The sequence below is a fragment of the Macaca mulatta genome, chromosome 16, assembly GCF_049350105.2.
Source record: "Macaca mulatta isolate MMU2019108-1 chromosome 16, T2T-MMU8v2.0, whole genome shotgun sequence".
In the NCBI taxonomy this organism is placed as follows: domain Eukaryota; kingdom Metazoa; phylum Chordata; class Mammalia; order Primates; family Cercopithecidae; genus Macaca; species Macaca mulatta.
In genome coordinates, this window is record NC_133421.1 from 90,141,648 (window position 1) to 90,158,694 (window position 17,047).

Genomic DNA, 17,047 nt, shown 5'->3' on the forward strand with positions numbered 1-17,047 from the left:
TGCCCCTCACACCCCAGTGGCTGGTACACGCCCACCCCACGGCCTGTGCCTGCCTCCTCTGCGGAAGAGTCCCTGAAGGGCCTGGCCTGGGGCTCCTTGTCCTGGTGGAAGTGGCTGTGTACAGGCAACCAGGGCCCTGGGTTCCAGACCAAGGCCTCTGTACTTGTGTGCTGTGTGTGCTTGGGTAAGCCACTTCACCTCTCTGAGCCTCTTTCCTTATCAGTGGGATGGATTGCCAATGCTTTTAGAATAAGCCATGGTGTTTGGGGCAGGAAGGTGTATCTGACAGGTGCCCTGAGGCCTGAGTCACCCTCTCCTCCAGGGACAGTGCCCAAGCTGCAGACACCCCTCACCCATCCCTGTCACCCCCCAGGCTCTGGTCTTTCAAACAGGAACTCTGGGTGGAGGGGTGCTACCTGGGAATGCTTGGGGGAGCCCACACTTGCTAGTGGGGGAGGTGCTCACCAGCCTGGCCCCCAACCCTGGCGGCAGCCCAGCCTTAACAGTCCCTGCTGAACTTCCCTGGCCAGGCCCCGAGTGGAGTTTTACCAAATTATTAATTAAGGGCAAAGCCATGCGGCAGCGCTGACATCCAAATGAATAGCACGCGGTGTAATTAGGCGAGGTGTCATGGAGATGATGGAGCGCCGCCTGCTATCCCCGATTCACCTCCCCGGCAAGCAGGAGGTGTCCTACCACCATGGACGGCTGGTGTGGGGCCAGTTGCGGGTGCGGCTAAAGCAGCCAGCTGACAGCTATTGCGGGTGCCACAGGCCCTGTAGATAGGGCTGGGCTCCTCCCCCAGGGACAGGCACCCCTTCCCCTCTGATTGCCATGGGCAGAACCCAAAAGGGAGTAAAGTGCAGAAAGAGGCAGGCAAGGTGGGAGGGAGGCTAAGGCAGGAGGGAGGAGGACCAGGACAGATCTGCAGATAGACCCAGAGCAGCCCAGAGAGGAGTATGAAGGGAGCACAGGAGAGCCGAGAGGGCCAGGAGAGGAGGTGCAGAATCCAGGAAGACAGGACAGGCCTCGGGGCCCTACCCTGGAGTTGTGTGGGCCTGACAGAGAGCTGGGAGCAGGGAGCAGCTTGAGAATTTTTGGTTTTGTTTTTTAGTTACTTACATTCATGTATTTTTTGTTGTTTGAGATGGAGTCTTGCTCTGTCACTGAGGTTGGAGTGCAGCGGCGCAATCTTGGCTCACTGCAATGTCTACCTCCTGGGTTCGAGTGATTCTCCTCCCTCAACCTCCTGAATAGCTTGGATTACAGGCGCGCCACCACACCCAGCTAATTTTTGTATTTTTAGTAGAGACAGGGTTTCACCATGTTGGCCAGGCTGTTCTCGATCTCCTGACCTCAATGATCCACCTGCCTCAGCCTCCCAAAGTGCTGGGATTACAGACGTGAGCCACCGCTCCTGGCCTACATTTCATGTATGCTTTTAATCAACATCATAAATTGACAGTTTGAATAATCGAACAATACAAGGCTTCTGATGAAAAACCAGCACCTCTTTCCTGATTCCCCCTTCTCAGAGGCAAACTTTTATGTGATTGTAGCTGATTCTTTTTGGTATTTACTTCTGAATAGCCATGCTCATGTTCCTGCTGCTGCTGCTTTTTTTTTTTTTTCTCCTTTTCAGATTGAGAAATTTACCCATGTCCTTCCCACGATGGCGGCTGAAGGCTTGTTCTCTCACACATGCCCCCCCACACTCTCCCACCAGCTTCTCCTTTTGATTGAATCAGAATTCAATGTATGCACTATTATTTCTCAGCATACACTCTTCCCAGCTGAGTAATGTATTGTAATTACATTTCCTTTCTTGTACAACCTCTTATTTTTCCTGGACTTAATAACTGCCTCATTTAGGGGATTGGGTGGATATTCTGTGTACCCATTACTTATTTATCCCAAACCCTGCCATGGAAGTATAAACCTCCTTTTGGTTCATTAAAGACATCCAGCCCATCTGGGCACAGTGGCTCACGCCTGTAATCCCAACACTTTGGGAGGCTGGGGCGGGAGAATTGCTTGAGCCCAGTAGTTCGACACCAACTTGACAACATAGTGAAACCCCATCTCCATCCCTATTTACTTTTAAATAAAAGATTTTTAAAATTAAAAACATCCAGGCCAGGCTGCGCCGGGCCCGCCTCACTGTAGGGGGCTGCGCCGGGCCCGCCTCACTGTAGGGGGCTGCGCCGGGCCTGCCTCACTGTAGGGGACTGCGCTGCTGCTGTCCTTGGTGCTGAAGTCAAGGCTGGGGCCGGAGCCTCTCCTCCAGCCTCACTCCTCTTCAGCTTCCACCAGGCTTCCCCTCCATTCCTGCCCAAGACCACCTGGGGAGCAGACCCCAGGCCCTCCTCAAGATTGCCGATCCCAGCCCTCGTCCCAGCCCAGGCCGTCTCTCCCAGGCCTTGCCTCTGTGTACCACGTGGTCTTCCTCCCCAGGGGGCTCCTCCACGTAGCCCCGGCAGACAGCTTGAATCCTGGAGTTGCAGCAGGTGGATGTCTGAGTGGTGATCTCTTGTGTATAATCAGAACTCTCCAGGTTACATGTGACAAAAACCAACTTAAGCAAAGCTGGGACCTCGTTAGTTCACTCCAGGAGGCAGCACTGCCCTGCGTGGCCTGGCCCTGGCTCCCCTCCTCTCCGGGAGGCTGCTCCCTCATCAGCCCAACCTTGCTTCCTCACCCACATAACAATCCTCGGCAGAGTGAGCCCTGCTGTCCCAGCGGCCCCAGCGGCCCCAGCCAAGGCCCGAGACTGACACTTGTTGGCTGGCCAGGCTTGAGTCATGTCTTCTCCTGAACCCCTCAGTATGGCCTGGGGCCGGGAGGCCAAGTGCCCAGCGCAGAGCTAGAGCCTGAACCAGCCTCAGAGCACCTTGTAGAGGGGGACTTCTCAGCAGAATGGCACTCTTGCCAGGAGAAGGAACACCTGGTTGAGAACACCGAGGTCAGGGGACCCTCTCAAGAAGGGTCAGTGGCTTCAGGATCTCTCATGAAGCTTCATCTCCAAGGCCCAAGGAGAGCAACAGCGTCCCATCTTGTCTCCAGGTAATTCTATTCCAGTGCCAGCAGGGAACAGCGTGATTAAGGCTCCATTATTAACTTGCCAATCTTGTTTCTGGGGCACAGACGCTAACGGCTTAGGGGACCCAGTTGGCATATAACGAGGTCTCCATGACAAATTACTTGGTTATCAAGTAACTATCTGGGGAAATGTCAAGCAGGATCCATCATGCTGGCAGGAAGAGAGAGCCAATTAACCCAGAGCAGCTCGTCCGACCCACCGTCGCTGCGTCCAGCAGGGCCAGGAATGAGAGAAAGGACCTGTGGAGTCCGGAGCGGGGCGGCCCCTCCACCCCACAGGGACAGTGTGACGCTGGCTGCGGCTGCACTGGCGGAGGCTTCTGCGGCCATGCCTTGCAGGCTCGGCTCACCACTCTTGCCTGTACCTGCCTGTGTCCATTCATTCATTCCACAGTCACCTGCATGTCAGACCTGGACCGGGCATGGGTGGGAGAGGTGACTGAGGGCTGGGGTTAGGGAAGGACACACGTGCAGACTGCAGACAGGTGACCCTGTCTCATGTGGTCTCTGCAGTGAGCAAGGTGGGTAACAGCATCTCAGGACAGGGAGGACAGTTCATTCTAAAGGTGGGGGTGGGGTGCAGCGTCGCAGAGCTGGGAGGAGGAGAGAAGAGTTCATGTAAGTGGGAGTGAGGGGGTGGGGGCAGGACAGAGAGTGCATCACCGAGCTGGGAGGTGGAGGAGGAGGAACCAGGTCCCCTAGACGTGGGGCAGGGTGGGTGGCCACCAGGCAGAGGGTGCCCAGGCACAGCAGGGGACGGGGCTGCTCCAGGCTTGAGGCAAGGAACCATTGACCGTGCACTGTCGGGACCTGAGCAGAATCCGGCTCTGCCGTCGCTGCACTGGGAGATCTTGAAACAGTTTAGTAAAACCTTGCTGAACCTGTTTTCTTATCTATAAAATGGAGATAATAATCCCCAGTTCTCGGAGTGTTGTGGGAATTAATAGTGTGGCCCCTATTGGTGCTGGCTGAACCTGGTTCCTCCTCCTCCTCCCTGCAAGGGAGGCCTTGGATCCACCTCACTGGTGAAGGCTCACAGGGTGCACATGCCAGCGCAGAGGCACAGGGAGGAGGGAGGCATCCTGGAGGAGGTGGCTTGGGCTGACGGCTGGCACATGGATGGGCCAGAGGCCGAGGGGCAGGATTCGGGGACTTTGGTCACTTATCAAGGTCAAAGCCCAGGACTTTTTGCGTTTTGCTTTGTCTTCAGCAAAGGCCCTTGGGTCACCTGGGATGTGTCCCACCCTGGTGAGAACCAGTGACCAAGCCCTGGCCCCACCCTGTCCCCTGGCCTTTGCCTGTGCCCCCACCCTGCCCCTCTGGTAGCCCCCTCCCCTTGCCTGCTTGGGGGTGATTGGCAGCTGCCTCTTCCCAGCCCCCCAGGCCATGGCACGGATCCTCAAGCCTATTCATGATGCAGACATATGGCACCTCCATGGGGGGCTTGGAGGAAACTGCCAATTGCGAGAGTGCAGCGTGTCCCCATTCCAGCCCTGCCTGAGCAAAACAAACGCGAGCCGCGAGGGGAGCAGAGGCGGCCCGGGGGCGTGCGCATGTGTGCGGGTGTGCCTGTGTGTCTGCAGCTCACACCGCGGGGGTGCCGGGAGGAGGGGAGGCTGCCCGCTCCTTGGGAGTCTGTGGCTTTCAGACGCTTCTGGGGGCTCGGCTACTGGGGTCCTAAGGAGACGAGGTGCCCCCTCACTCCGCCCCGCAGGCTGTACCCCTCCTGTCTTGAGGCCTCTTTCGCCTCCCCACACCTCTTACCCGGGACTCCGGGCTGGAGGCTGTGAACAGCCCTGGGAGCAGATCCTGGCGATGCTCTCATTCTTTCTGGAATCAGGACGTTCCGCCCAGTGTCAAGCCCAAGTCCCCAGGGCTCCAGGCTTAGCCAGAGTCTTCTGTTTTATTGGAGGTGGTGCCACCCCCATATCACTGGGGGCACTGCAGCCACCAGTGCATGGCCCCCTAGGCCCCTGCCCCATGCTGGGCTCGCCCTCCTATGCCCAGCTGGGGACCCACACATGAAAAGCCCTGCTGCTGCAGCAGGGGAGGGCGTGGGGAGAGCCCGGCCAAAGGTCAGGTTCTGGGGGCCTCAGCACCCTCCTCTTCCAACCCAGGGCTGGAGGCTGCTGCCATGGAAACCAGGCCTATCCACCCACTGGCCATGTGCATCCAGGGGCCGTGGCCACCACCTCCTAGCACCCAGCTCTGCCCCCCACCCCCATTCGTGGGAGTGAGAAGTCAGGAGAGAGAGGAAGGGCGCTGAGCAGAACCTGGAGGGTGGGTCTGGGGTACCAGAGCCTGAGGTGCTCAGGCAGGCTAAGGGTAAGGGGCCTGGTCTCTGAGTCCCAGCTGAGGGTCTAACTCTCTGTGCTGCTGGGAAGCTCCAGACCCTCTGCCACCAACTTTGGCATGCACTTCGGGCAGTGGCAGCCCCTGCGGGGTGGTGCCCACCAGCCTCCTCCTTGTGGCTGGGGCCTGGGAGCAGAATCTGCATGCTTTGGGCCTTCCCCAGGGAGTCAGGGAGGTGAGGGTGCAGCTGGTGGGGAGGGGCTGCAAGGGCAGCTCTGACTCCAGCTCTGCCGACACCCTGTCCCCAGCACTGGCAAGCACCTGGGTGTCCTAATCTTTCTATAGCCTGGCCTTGGATGAGGGGCCTCTGCCCCAGCTGGGCGGGCATTTCAGGGCCCAGGCCCCCACCTTGGCTGGCAGCGTGCACACCCGCCACAAGCGCTGGGCCGACCAAGTTGCAGGCACCGCTGTGCATCCAAGCATCTGCTGCTGCCGTCTCGGGGCAGACGGGCTGCCAGTGAGCTAAGTGTGTGCGGGGGAAGCGGTGCCATAGGAACCCCTCCCCGCCGGGAGCGCGGGGGCGGGACAGGCAGGCACCCGCCGCGGTGGGGGAGCCGGGAGCCATCAGAGGGAGGGGGGCTGGGATCACATGGGCTCCAGGGTTGGGGAGAGGCCCGTGCAGCGGGTTCCTGGACCAGAGGCTCAGGGGACCTGGGCTCAGCCTTGGAGGATGCAGAGCCTTAGAGGTCCTGATCAGAGCTGGGAGACCTGTCACCCCTGGCCAGGTGGCCCTGGGCAAGTCCCTTCCTTCTCCAGGCCTCGGGCCCCAGGAGTGTGTGTGGATGGTCTGGAGGGTGCCTTCCCGCTCCGGAGCCCTGTGCCTTGGCAGGATGAAGGCGTCCTCCACGCACAGATGCCTGCCATCTGCAGGGGCCTCCTTTCAGGGGACGCCAGCATACCCTGCCAGACTGATCCGGGGCACGTGGGCTACACCTCCGCCCCTTGCTCCAAGACTGTGGCTCCCGGAAAGGCTGGGGCCATGCTGTGTGTTAAGTAAGGCCACTTCGGAGCCTGCCAGCTTTCCTCAGGCCCTGCCTGGCCACAGCAGGAGCCCCATGGTGAGGGGACCTGCCAGACTGGGCAGGATGCTGGTCGGGGTAGAAGATCCTGCCCTGCCCCTGCTGCCCCCAAAGCCCATCACACTATCCAAGTCCCCTCAGGAGTACTGGGACCCGAGGAAGGAGGGAGTATGGGAGAGTTGGCAAGGAAACAGCCCAAGGCCAGCAACAGCTTTGGAAGCTGATTTGTTGGGGTGTCAGGAGGGCCTGAAGCAAAGAGGAGGACCCCACGGACAAACCCTCCAGCATCTCTGCTCCGGGGGTGAGGGGCTTTTCTTTCCTGATGGCAGCAAACAGGGCACGGTTGTCTGTGCTCGGTCCCTGTCCTATGCCGGAGGGTGCTCTGAGCACTCAGCTCTTCTGTAATTGGCACAAGAATTCTGAGAGCCGCCCTTATGTCCACTAGACAGAAGAGGAGACTGAGGCTGAGCAAGCTGGGGTGGCTGGCCCCGGCTAGGGGCCGATGAATGGTTGAGCTGGAATTTGAGCCCAAGGTCTGCTCAACCCCTTGGACTCCCTGACCAGAGCACCCCACTGGAAGGGCACATGTCCTCCAGGAGAGGCTGCCTGGTGCCTCCAAAAGTGCAGGAAAGCGGGGCAGGTGGCCCCTCTGTACCCCTTCCCCCTCCAAGCCTAAGGGGGCCCCCATCCCCACCATGGCTCTCTTGGATTTGACAGATGCCTCCGCCTGGCTGTGACTCAGCCTCTCAGTTTGTTGGTGGTTGCCTTTTATTTTTTTTCCTTTTTCTTTTCCAAAGTATGACATCGCCCCTGAGTCTTGGCAGAGTGGCTCCCGGACACTGGCAGGTCCCTCTCAGGCCTTGTTCAGGAGTGCCCATGGGTAGCCCCAGCTTGCAGGGGCCAAGGTGGCTGATGACCAGATGCCACGACAGGCACCCCAAAAGGGCCTCACCTTTGGACTGTGGCCCTGGGCAGACAGATTCTGTCACCTTCAAAGTAGGCACAGCCCATCCCTTAGTTGCACCTGACTGGGGCACAGTGCCCGGGACACCTGTCCAAAGTCACCCTCCCCAGCTGCCTCACAACCCAAAGACACGGCGGGTACTTGACGTTGCAGATTGGGCCGGAAACCCTCCTAGGGGGAGAGAAACCCTCCTGGGGGGAGACACCCTCCTGGGGAGAGAGAAACCCTCCTGGGGGGAGACACCCTCCTGGGGGGAGAGAAACCCTCCTGGGGGGAGGGGCCCAGAGCCCTACTTTTTAAGGGCGGGCTAAGAAAAGAGAATTTGTCTTGGAGAAGACTTGCATGCCAGGAGCGCTGCCCATCGCCAAGGCCAGTGGGCTGAGTTCCATGGAGAGAGAAGGGCTTTCCCTCCATGAAGGAAGCTTTCTTGGCATTTGGGACTATTGGTAGAGCCCACAGTTTTTTTCGTTTGTTTGTTTTGTTTTATTTTGTTTTTTCTTGAGATGGGGTCTCACTCTGTCACCCAGGCTGGAGTGCAGTGGTGCGATCTCGCCTCGTGGCAGCCTCAACCTCCTGGGCTCAAGCAACCTTCCTGCCTCAGCCTCCCAAGTATCTGGAACCATAGGCACATGCCACCACACCCAGCTAATTAAAAAAAAAAAAAAAAAAAAAAAAGTAGGGACGGGGTCTCACTATGTTGCCTAGGCTGGTCTTGACCTCCTAGGTTCAAGCAATCCTCCTGCCTCAGCCTCCCAAGTAGCTGTGACTACAGGTGTGCGCCACCACGCCCAGCTAGTGTGTGTGTGTGTACACACACACACATATATAGTAGAGCGTCTTGAGATGTTGCTCAGGCTGGTCTCGAACTCCTGGCTTCAAACAGTCCTCCCACCTTGGCCTCCCAAAGTGTTGGGATTACAAGCATGAACCACCGCACCTGGCCTTAGCCCGTGTTTTGTGAGGTGGCGAGTTCCCTGTCCCCAGAAGGATTTCAGCAGGGACAGTATTCCTCATGGGACTGAGCCCCTGTGGTGGAATCAGAGAAAACAGTCACAGCTGGAGTTAGTCATTTCAGGTTCAAGTCCAGGTTTGTCTTTGTGAACTCTGGAGCAAGGTATTAAACCTCTCTCCTCATCCCTGAAATGGAATTTGGGTCTCCCTCAAAGGCGAGACTACAGGAACATCAGAGTGTGTGCAGACATTTTCATGCCCCAGTCTGACCCATGGCCCCGTGCACCTTGACAGGTCTCCGTCCCTGGGAGCCTCGTCAGAAGAAATGGCTTAAACACCACAGGAGGAGATTTGGGGAGGAGAAAGAAGAGTCTTGGGCTATGGGGAGTTGGGAGATGAGGGGATGGTGGGGCTTACTCTCCTTTCAGTGACCCAAGAAAGAGGCTGGCTTGGGTTGGATGAATGGGGCAGCTTCTCTTGCCTCTGGGACTCAGGAGAACCCAGGACTCTGAGGCTCGGAGGGGGTCTGGAAGCTGTTGGAGGGTGGAGTGGGGCGCTCATGGCATCTAGAACTGGGACATGCCAGGCAATGGTGAGGAGGCCAGGGTGGTGGGAAACACCATCTGGCAGTGGCGAGCAGGCCCAGGTGTAAGAGGACAGACAACCCCACGTCTAGGACGACAGTCCCAAGGCAGTTGGCTCCTCCTGCCCCAGCAGTCCCAGCCAACACCCATGTCCTTCCCTCTTCTCCTCCTCCCTCCCCCTCTGCCTGTCCTGTGCCCATTTCTCATGCCCGTGGTAGGGCCCCGAATGGTGGTCCCAAAAAGAGGTGTCCACCCAGAACCTCAAAATGTGACCTTTTTTGGAATTAGTCTTTGCAGATGGAATAAAGTTAAAGATTTCAAGATAAAATAACCCTGCATGAAGGGTTGACCCCAAATCCAATGACAAGTGTCCTCAAAAGAGAAAGGCAGAGGGAGATTTGAGGCCCACAGGGGAAGGTAGAGGTGGGAGAGATGCATCCACAGGCCAAGGAGTGCCGAGGTCCCCAGCACCCATGGAAGCTGGGAAAGCAGCCTGGGACAGGGACCCCCCAGAGCCTCCAGAAGGGTTTTGGAAGTCTGGTCTCCAAACCTGTTAGAGAATAAATGTCGGTTGATTTCAAGGTGATGGTCATTTGTTATGGCAGCCCCAGGAGAGGGACACAGCCTCCCTCCCTGTCTCTCTAGCCCGGCAGACTGCTGGGCATTGGGGTTGGGAAAGTCTTTCGAGGGCTCAGGGAGTGCTGGGGTGGCCACCACCTTGTGAGCACTGTCCTGTGCTTGGGCCTGCCTCCCTTGCAGCCTCAGCCCAGGCACAGGAGCCAGCTCCACTCACCCCTGCCAGCCTTGGCCTCAGAGGTGCGCAATGCCAGGAAGCTGATGCCTCCAGAACACCTTGACCAGTGGGGATGGTGGTGGGGCCCTGGCTTTCAGAATAGTAGGTGTGGGCTGCTGGGTCCATGCCCGGTGGGGGAGACTGCACGGTCGGGCCATTGTTCCTGGCTGTGTGGCTGCCGAGGCTCTCTGGAAGGTTCTATGAGCCTCTTAATATCCTGTACTGGGTTCCATTAAGCCGGCCAGAGTAGGTTCTGCCGGTTCCAGGTGGTGTATGGGATGGGGAACTGCTCTCAGCTCTGCCACTGGGACAGGTTGGGGGTGGGGGCATCACACGCCAGAAATCTGGGGTGAAGGCCTGAAAACCCTTCCCCTCCTGCTGGAGGAGAGCCGACCTCCCCACAGGGCCTCGTGGGAGCGCAGGTGGTCAGCAGGCCCGTGGGAGATCAGGAGGGAGATGGGCTCACAGCCAGCACTGGAGGCCCCTGGGCTTGGGACACACCTGCGCTTGGGTCACATCTGGGCTCTAAACATACCTGGGCTCAGGATATACCTGGGCTCTGGACACACCTGGGCTCGGGTCATACCTGGGCTCGGGACACACCTGGGATTGGGTCACACTTGGGCTCGGGACACACCTGGGTTTGGGACACACCTGGGCTTGGGTCACACCTGGGCTCAGGACACACCTGGGTTTGGGTCACACCTGGGCTCGAGTCACACCTGGGCTCGGGACACACCTGGGTTTGGGACACACCTGGGCTTGAGTCACACCAGCCCCCCATTCCCCAGACTGAAGAGGCCTGGGCTTTCCCTGGGCCTGCCTCTCGCTCTCCTCCCCCCACGCTGCTCCGGTCCCCAGCGGCCTCCTCAGGGCCCAAGTCCTCCCTCCCCCTGTCCTCCTTCTCTCCACTACCCCCTTCTTAGAAATGAAGTCATCTAGAAAAATAATCAAAAAATAGAAAGGAAAAAAACACCTTAGAAAATGGGATTTTTTTTCCCCTTCAAACATTTGGTGAGACACCTCCCACACGGATGAGTGGCCACGGGGCCTGTTTTGGTGTGAGAGAGACTTGGGCCTGCACCCCTGGAGTTGTGAGAGGCAGGGGGGCCTCCCAATCCCACAGAGGGGGTCTACCCTAGGCCTCCCCTCTGCAGCCTGGCCAAAGTTGGCCCTAGAAGCCTGAGGTCCCCGCCAATGCCCCGAGCAGGGAGGCCATTGAGTCCCCGAGGCCGGGGTGCAGGGCAGGGTGGGAAGGCTGGTGGCGGCCAGGCGAGGGGCTGCCTTAGCACCTAAGTGAGGCCCTGCCTCCGGTCTCTCCCCTCTTCCCACCCGGCCCACGCCGCTGCAGGGTTCTGGTTTGTTTATTTATAATTCATCCTCTGCCTGCTTCCAAGAAGGCTCCCGGCACTTACTGGAAAGCTGCTTCCTGAAGCTCCGCTGTGCTCCTGGCAGGCTCGGGCTCAAAGCCCGTCAACGCTTCCCCATCGCTCGCAAAGGCAGACGACTCAGCCTGGCTTCCAGGGCCCTTCAGATCTGGCCCCCAAATGCAGTCTTTCCACCACTGCCTGATGTATCTCCTGGCCCCAGAGGGACCCTCCCTTACAATGCAGATTGCTCAAGGGACCCTGGGACCCAGGATGCTTCCTCCTACCTTGGGATCAGACCCTTCCTCACCCCATGACGCCTTCTCTGGTCTCGACAGGGGGCACCTCTCTTCTGCCCATTGGCTGTCTGCTCTGTCACAGTTACCTGGTGCCGGCTGCTCCTTCCTGCCCCAGCCTGGCCTCCCTGGCCCTTGGAGGAGCTTAACCAAGTCAAACTATTGTTAAGGCTGACGGTGACAATGCCAGGGAAGGTGGAGGCTCCCCTCTGCATCCGGAGTGGCACTGAGGACAGAGATGCCTGCAGGTGGTCCCCACGCTTGATAGGCAGGAAGCTTTGGTCAGGAGTGGGGCTGAGAGGAGCCACCCTGGTGGCTTAGTCTGGACGCCTGGCTGGGGGTTCCACGAGTGTGTCCTTGGGGGCTGGGTGGCGATGTGTGACTCCATGGGCTGGAAGGGCGGGGACACAGTGTGGTGAGAACCGGCATGCAGGCTGCAGGTGGCAGCTCTGCAGAAGGGCTCCGGGCTCAGGGAGCTGCCCCCTGAGCAGGGAAACCCACGCCAGAACTGGTCAGGCAACCCAGGGATCTGTGAGGCATAAGAGATGGTAGTCGTGTGAAGCCTCTAGGTTTCGGGGTGATGTGTTACACAGTCAAAGCTAACTGATACAGCCAGGAACTGCCGACGGCACAGCCGGAAGTCCCACCCATCCCTGAGAGATCAGCCCCTGCCTTGGGCAGGAAGCCCAGGAGACTGTGGGAAGACCTCTGGCCTGCTGGAGGCCTCGGTTGCTGCTGCCAAGAGGAGGGGCAGGGAGGGAGCAGGGAAGGGGACACCCTGACCACTGGAGTGCTGAGGAGCGAGTTGCGGGGTGGCCAGATTAGGGGTTAGCAGCTCGAGGGGCACACCTGGGGGGCTGTTCCCAGGTGGATATTGGAGGCCAGCCAGCAGGCTCCCTTGAACCAAGCCCTCATGCCACCTTCCCAGCCCATCTGGGACCTCACCACGTCTTGCTTCTGGGAGGAGCATCACCCTCGATCCTGGGCCTGCTGCCTCAGGTCAACTCTTCCCTGCTGTGGCTGAGGGAGCAAACCCGGGATCTGGCCTGAGGGCTTGCTTAGTCCCCCTCTCAGATTTGCACCGGCCAGGACCAGATAACTGGCTTAGCCAGGGGACCCTGGAAACATCACTTCATTTCCTTCAAGCCCTAATTCCTCCATTGAAAAATAGGGCCCTGTGCCGAGGAGTAAACACGAGAAGCCCACGGGGCATCCATGCATATCCACCCCCACTCAGGGTCTCAGCTTTCCCTTCTGTAAAATGACGCTGTCTCTTCTGCTTCTCCCTCTGCCAGTCTGTATCTCCAACTTCTACAGAGCAGGCTGGATGGCTCTGCCCGCCGGCAGGGCACGTCACAGGCAAGGGGTGGGAGCTGTGCCCCATCCTCCACCATCTGTGGGCTCCAGATCCCACCGGCCTGGCACCATCAGTCATGGTCAACTCCCAGCTCCTCCCTCCCTCAGTCTAAGCAGCCACTGCCTGGCAGAAGGGGAGCCCTTGCATGGCAGGACCCTTGGGGGCTGCCCTCAGGAAGCCTCAGTGGCAAGGGCAGATGCCAGCTGGGCTGTGTCAGGGATCCTCTGCCACCTGGCAGGCACACTGCAGAGCGTGGCCTTTCCCTGCTGCCGACTCTCCTTGCCACTGAGTTCCGTGGGGCCACAGATGTCCTGGCCATGGGGGTCAATGCAGACCAGATGTCCATCCCTGGCCACAATGCTCCATGACAGAAGGACAGTGGTCAGAATGGCCCCTTGCTGACACAGCCCTGGAACCCCTGACTTTGGAACTGGATGAGAGGGAAGAGAGGAGCCAGGTGACTCTGTCTCCTGAAGGAAGTGCCTTTGGGGGCCCAGGACTGGCCCAGGAGCATCTGGTTGCAGGGTGGCCTATGGCCTCCTCGCCACAAGGCTGGCTGGCAGATGGCTGCCCTGGCCTGCCCAAGCCACATGCCCGGCAAAGAGCTCCTCTGCCAGCGCCAGGGCCCACGAGGAAGCCGGCTGTCCGGACATTTGCATGCAATTCCAGGCAGCCCCGGATACTTGTCTGGCTTCCAGCCTGGAAAGTGGCATCGCGCCCTGGGAAAAGCACGGGCTTCCCGGCCACGAAGAGCTCAGCTGAAGACCTGAATCCTGAATTTACTAGTGGTGTAATCTGGGTCAGGGGCTTTCTGAGCCTGTTTTCTGCTCTGTAAAGGAAGGCTAATTGTGTAAATGTGAGCTTGACATCTAGAGCCCCATCTAGCACAGAGGAATCGATCAACAATGGCTGGCTCCTTCCCTTCCCATCCATGGCTCACACCTTACACCTGCTGCTGTAGGCAGAAATGCCCCCCGGGGACCCCTGAGAGGACTTCCAGAGACCCCACCCTGGAAATTGATCCCACTCTTCTCCTTCTCTGTGCCTTCCACACGGCCTCTTCCCCATCATTCCCTCCCACCAGACTAAGGGGCCTTGAGGGTAATAGCAGGTGTTCTTCAGCCAATTTAACACCTAGCACAGTGCTGCACAGGACTGCCAGCATAAATCAATGACATCTTTCAGCCCAGAGGGTTCTGAGAGTGACTGCATCTGACAGGACTTCCTGAGGTGCCCCTGGCCTCCTGAGGAATGAGCTGTTCGGGGCATCTGGCAAGCAGGCACCAGTCCATGCTGGCACCCTTCCTTCTGGAGAGTCACCTAAGGGAGCCACCGATCGCTGCTAGAACTGGAGCAGAGTCCTCAAACAACAGCCTGCACACAGACAAGACCAGGGACATTTCTTTGATCCAGCTCCTGCCTTACAGGACTTCATCTTCACCCATTCCTGAGGAGGAGGAAGAGGGAGAGGAAAAAAGACTCCTATACACCCCCTCAGTCTACAGTGTTTACCGAGCAGCCACTGGGATCTGAGTAAGAGAGAAACTGTGCCGTCTTGGTGCTTTCAGACAATACACATCAAATTACATTATCAACGATGTTGGATGGCGCTAAGAGCTGGGGAGGGAAAGCAAGGGAGTACAGGCGACAGGCCGCCCTGGACTTCGAGTTTGATTTACATTTTGGCTTTGCCGTGGTGCAAACGCCATACACATTCAGTATACTCCGCTTACGGATGGGATTACATCCGGATAAACACACCGTAAATTGCCTTACAACGCTTTAACCTATGATGGGTTTATGGGGATGTAACCCCGTATGACAGAGGCATCTGTGTAGGAAGGGGGCACGGTTTTTAATAGGTGGTCGCTTCACTAAGTGAGAGTCACAGATTTCAGGGGAGGAGCGTTTCAGGCCGCGGGAACAGCAGGTGCAAAGGCCCTGAGGCAGGACGGAGCAGGGAGGACCGAAGTCCACGGCGCAGAGACCAGGGAGGCCGGAAGGCACGGTGAGGACCTTGACTTAAACCCAGGGAAGTGGAACCACACTGGGGCATGACCTCCTGTACTTTCCGAGATCGCTCAGGCTCCTGTGTTGAGGAGACTCGGGAGGGGAAGGGGGCGGCGGGGAGACCCAGCTGAGAGGTTACTGCAGTCATCTCGGCGGGAAAAGACGGCTCAGAGCAGGGCGGTGGCAGAGGTGGGAGAAGAGAGGTCAGGTCTGGGTAAATTTCGAAGGCACAGCCAACAGGACATACTGCCGGGCTGGATGCGGGGTGTTAGGGGTCAGGGAGGCCGCAAAGGCTCTGCCTGAGAACTGGGGAGGGCCAGGGGCGCCATTTACGGAGCTGGGGAACAGCAGGAGCTTGTTTTGTTAGCAGGTGCGAGGCGCCGGGCATTTAAAGGCCGTTTTGTTAGCAGGTGCGAGGCGCCGGGCATTTAAAGGCGGCCCGACGGGACCGGACGAGGCGGGAGAGGCGACAGGGCCCCGACGGGCGGCGCTCGGATTGGTCTCCTCCCTGACCTCGGCGTCCCCGGCTACCACCTCCAGGGCTGCTTCGGGGCCGTCGCCGGGCACTCTCCCCGCCAGCGGCCTCGCGCCAGCCCGGCCGGCCCGCCTAGTGCCTGGCGCCCAGAAACGCGATGAGATGGGAAAACCCACACGGCCCAGGCCGGAAGCCTAGACTCGTCCGTCCCCGCGGCCAGCACAGGCCGGAAGCCCGCGAAGCCTAACACTCGCGAGACGCCTCCCGAGTCCCGCCTCTCCGCGGCTCCGCCAATCGCCGCGCTCCTGCCTGCGTTGCCGTGGCAACCCCGCCCTGCGTCCGCGTTCCCGGAGCCCGCGCGGCGGCGCCTCTGCGCTCGGGCCTTGGCCCCAGCTTTTCCTCCGCTCCCGCGCGGCGCGCCCCTGTGTCGCGGGCGCTCTGCTGCTGTCCGCAGCTCTTGGGGAGTTTGGGGGCGGTGGAAGCGGGGCCGCAGAAAGCCCAATCAGAGCCTTCTGACACCCGCCCCGGCCCGCCGCCCTGGAGGCGGAGAAGCCACGGCCGCCCTCCCGGAGCTTCTGTCCCCCGCCGCCCGGCTCCTTACCGAGATGCGCGCCGCCCCCGGCCGCCCATTTTCCCTGGTCTCCAGCCTCACTTCGCTTCCAGCCCTGGCCTGAGGTCCGGAGGGCTCCCTGGAGGGGGCGGCTTCCCAGCACCCAGCGTTTAACAGGCCCCTTCGGCCTCCCTGCCCCCCAAGCTCAGAGCTGGGGTCTGCCGCAGGGGAAAGGAGGAGGGCGATTGGGCAGCCCAGGTTCCCTAGGCCACACCTATCAGGCAGGGGGCGGCCCGCTCCCGTCAGAGCCCGACCTTGGTGGACAGGGAAGGGGATGGGTTGAGAAGCGGGAGAAGGCCGCTAGCTGGAAACTCCCTAAGTACAGGGACACCATTCTCACCCCAGCCCCAGCGCTCGGCCTCCACAGAGCCGGCCCAACGAAGGAAGAATGAAAATATGAACGTGACATGATGTGGGCTTGGGAGGCCGCCTTGTTCTTTGAATTCACCCAGAAACCTGACTGAAAGGAAAGTTACTGCAACTGGAGAAAAGCACAGTTGGCTGGAGAATTTGGTTTAAAAATAAATAAATAAGTTTTAAATTATATAACTAACACGTGCTTGGTGTAGAAAATTTGGAAAACATGAAAGTACTGTATAAAAATCCGATCCCACTGCCACATAGAACCACTATTAACATTTAAGAATAGTTTCCTCGAGTCTTTTTTTCTTAATGCATTTATATTGCATATACATTTTTTGTCTAACAATATATTGACGTGCCCCAGTCCCCCACAGACCCTAATGTATGAATGGGAATGGAGGCGTCTGAAATGTGACTCACGAAGAGTTCCCTTTCCTCCCTAACAGCACATCCCTGCCTCACCCCTTCAGCACATTCACAGCAACACGGGGACTCAGGACTCAGACAAATGTGCACTGAGCTGGCTGGTGCTGTTGTAGCCTCTAGCCCCAAAGCTCCACCTTCCCCTGCAGAGGGGGTCCCGGGAGTGTCCTCAAGTGCTCCATGCCCCATGTTCCTTTCCATGGTACCAAATTCTTCTGACCTTCTTCTAGGTCAGGAGTGAGGGGGTGAGGTGGGGGATTGGGGGAGAGTGTCCCCAGGAGGCCTGAGGGACCTACTAGTGCAGGGGAGGAAGGGGAGTTCGAGCAAGCGGGCCCAATGGAGGGCTCCACCCTCCAGGTGCGGCCAGGTCCTGGGAGAAGGAGG

The 17,047-nt window shown here is 58.9% G+C and overlaps 2 long non-coding RNA genes across 2 annotated transcripts; one reads left to right on the forward strand and one right to left on the reverse strand.

Annotated features, from left to right (window-relative positions):
- Window positions 1-7,893: 7,893 nt before the first annotated feature.
- Window positions 7,894-14,174, reverse strand: LOC144336051 (uncharacterized). Its single transcript, XR_013407451.1, has 2 exons — window positions 10,417-14,174; window positions 7,894-10,365 (listed from the first exon to the last, which is right to left on the reverse strand). It is a non-coding gene; the product is annotated as an uncharacterized LOC144336051 (long non-coding RNA).
- Window positions 14,175-15,610: 1,436 nt separating this feature from the next.
- On the forward strand, window positions 15,611-16,430 carry LOC114673015 (uncharacterized). The gene is made up of 2 exons (XR_013407443.1): window positions 15,611-15,942; window positions 16,223-16,430. It is a non-coding gene; the product is annotated as an uncharacterized LOC114673015 (long non-coding RNA).
- Window positions 16,431-17,047: the final 617 nt, after the last annotated feature.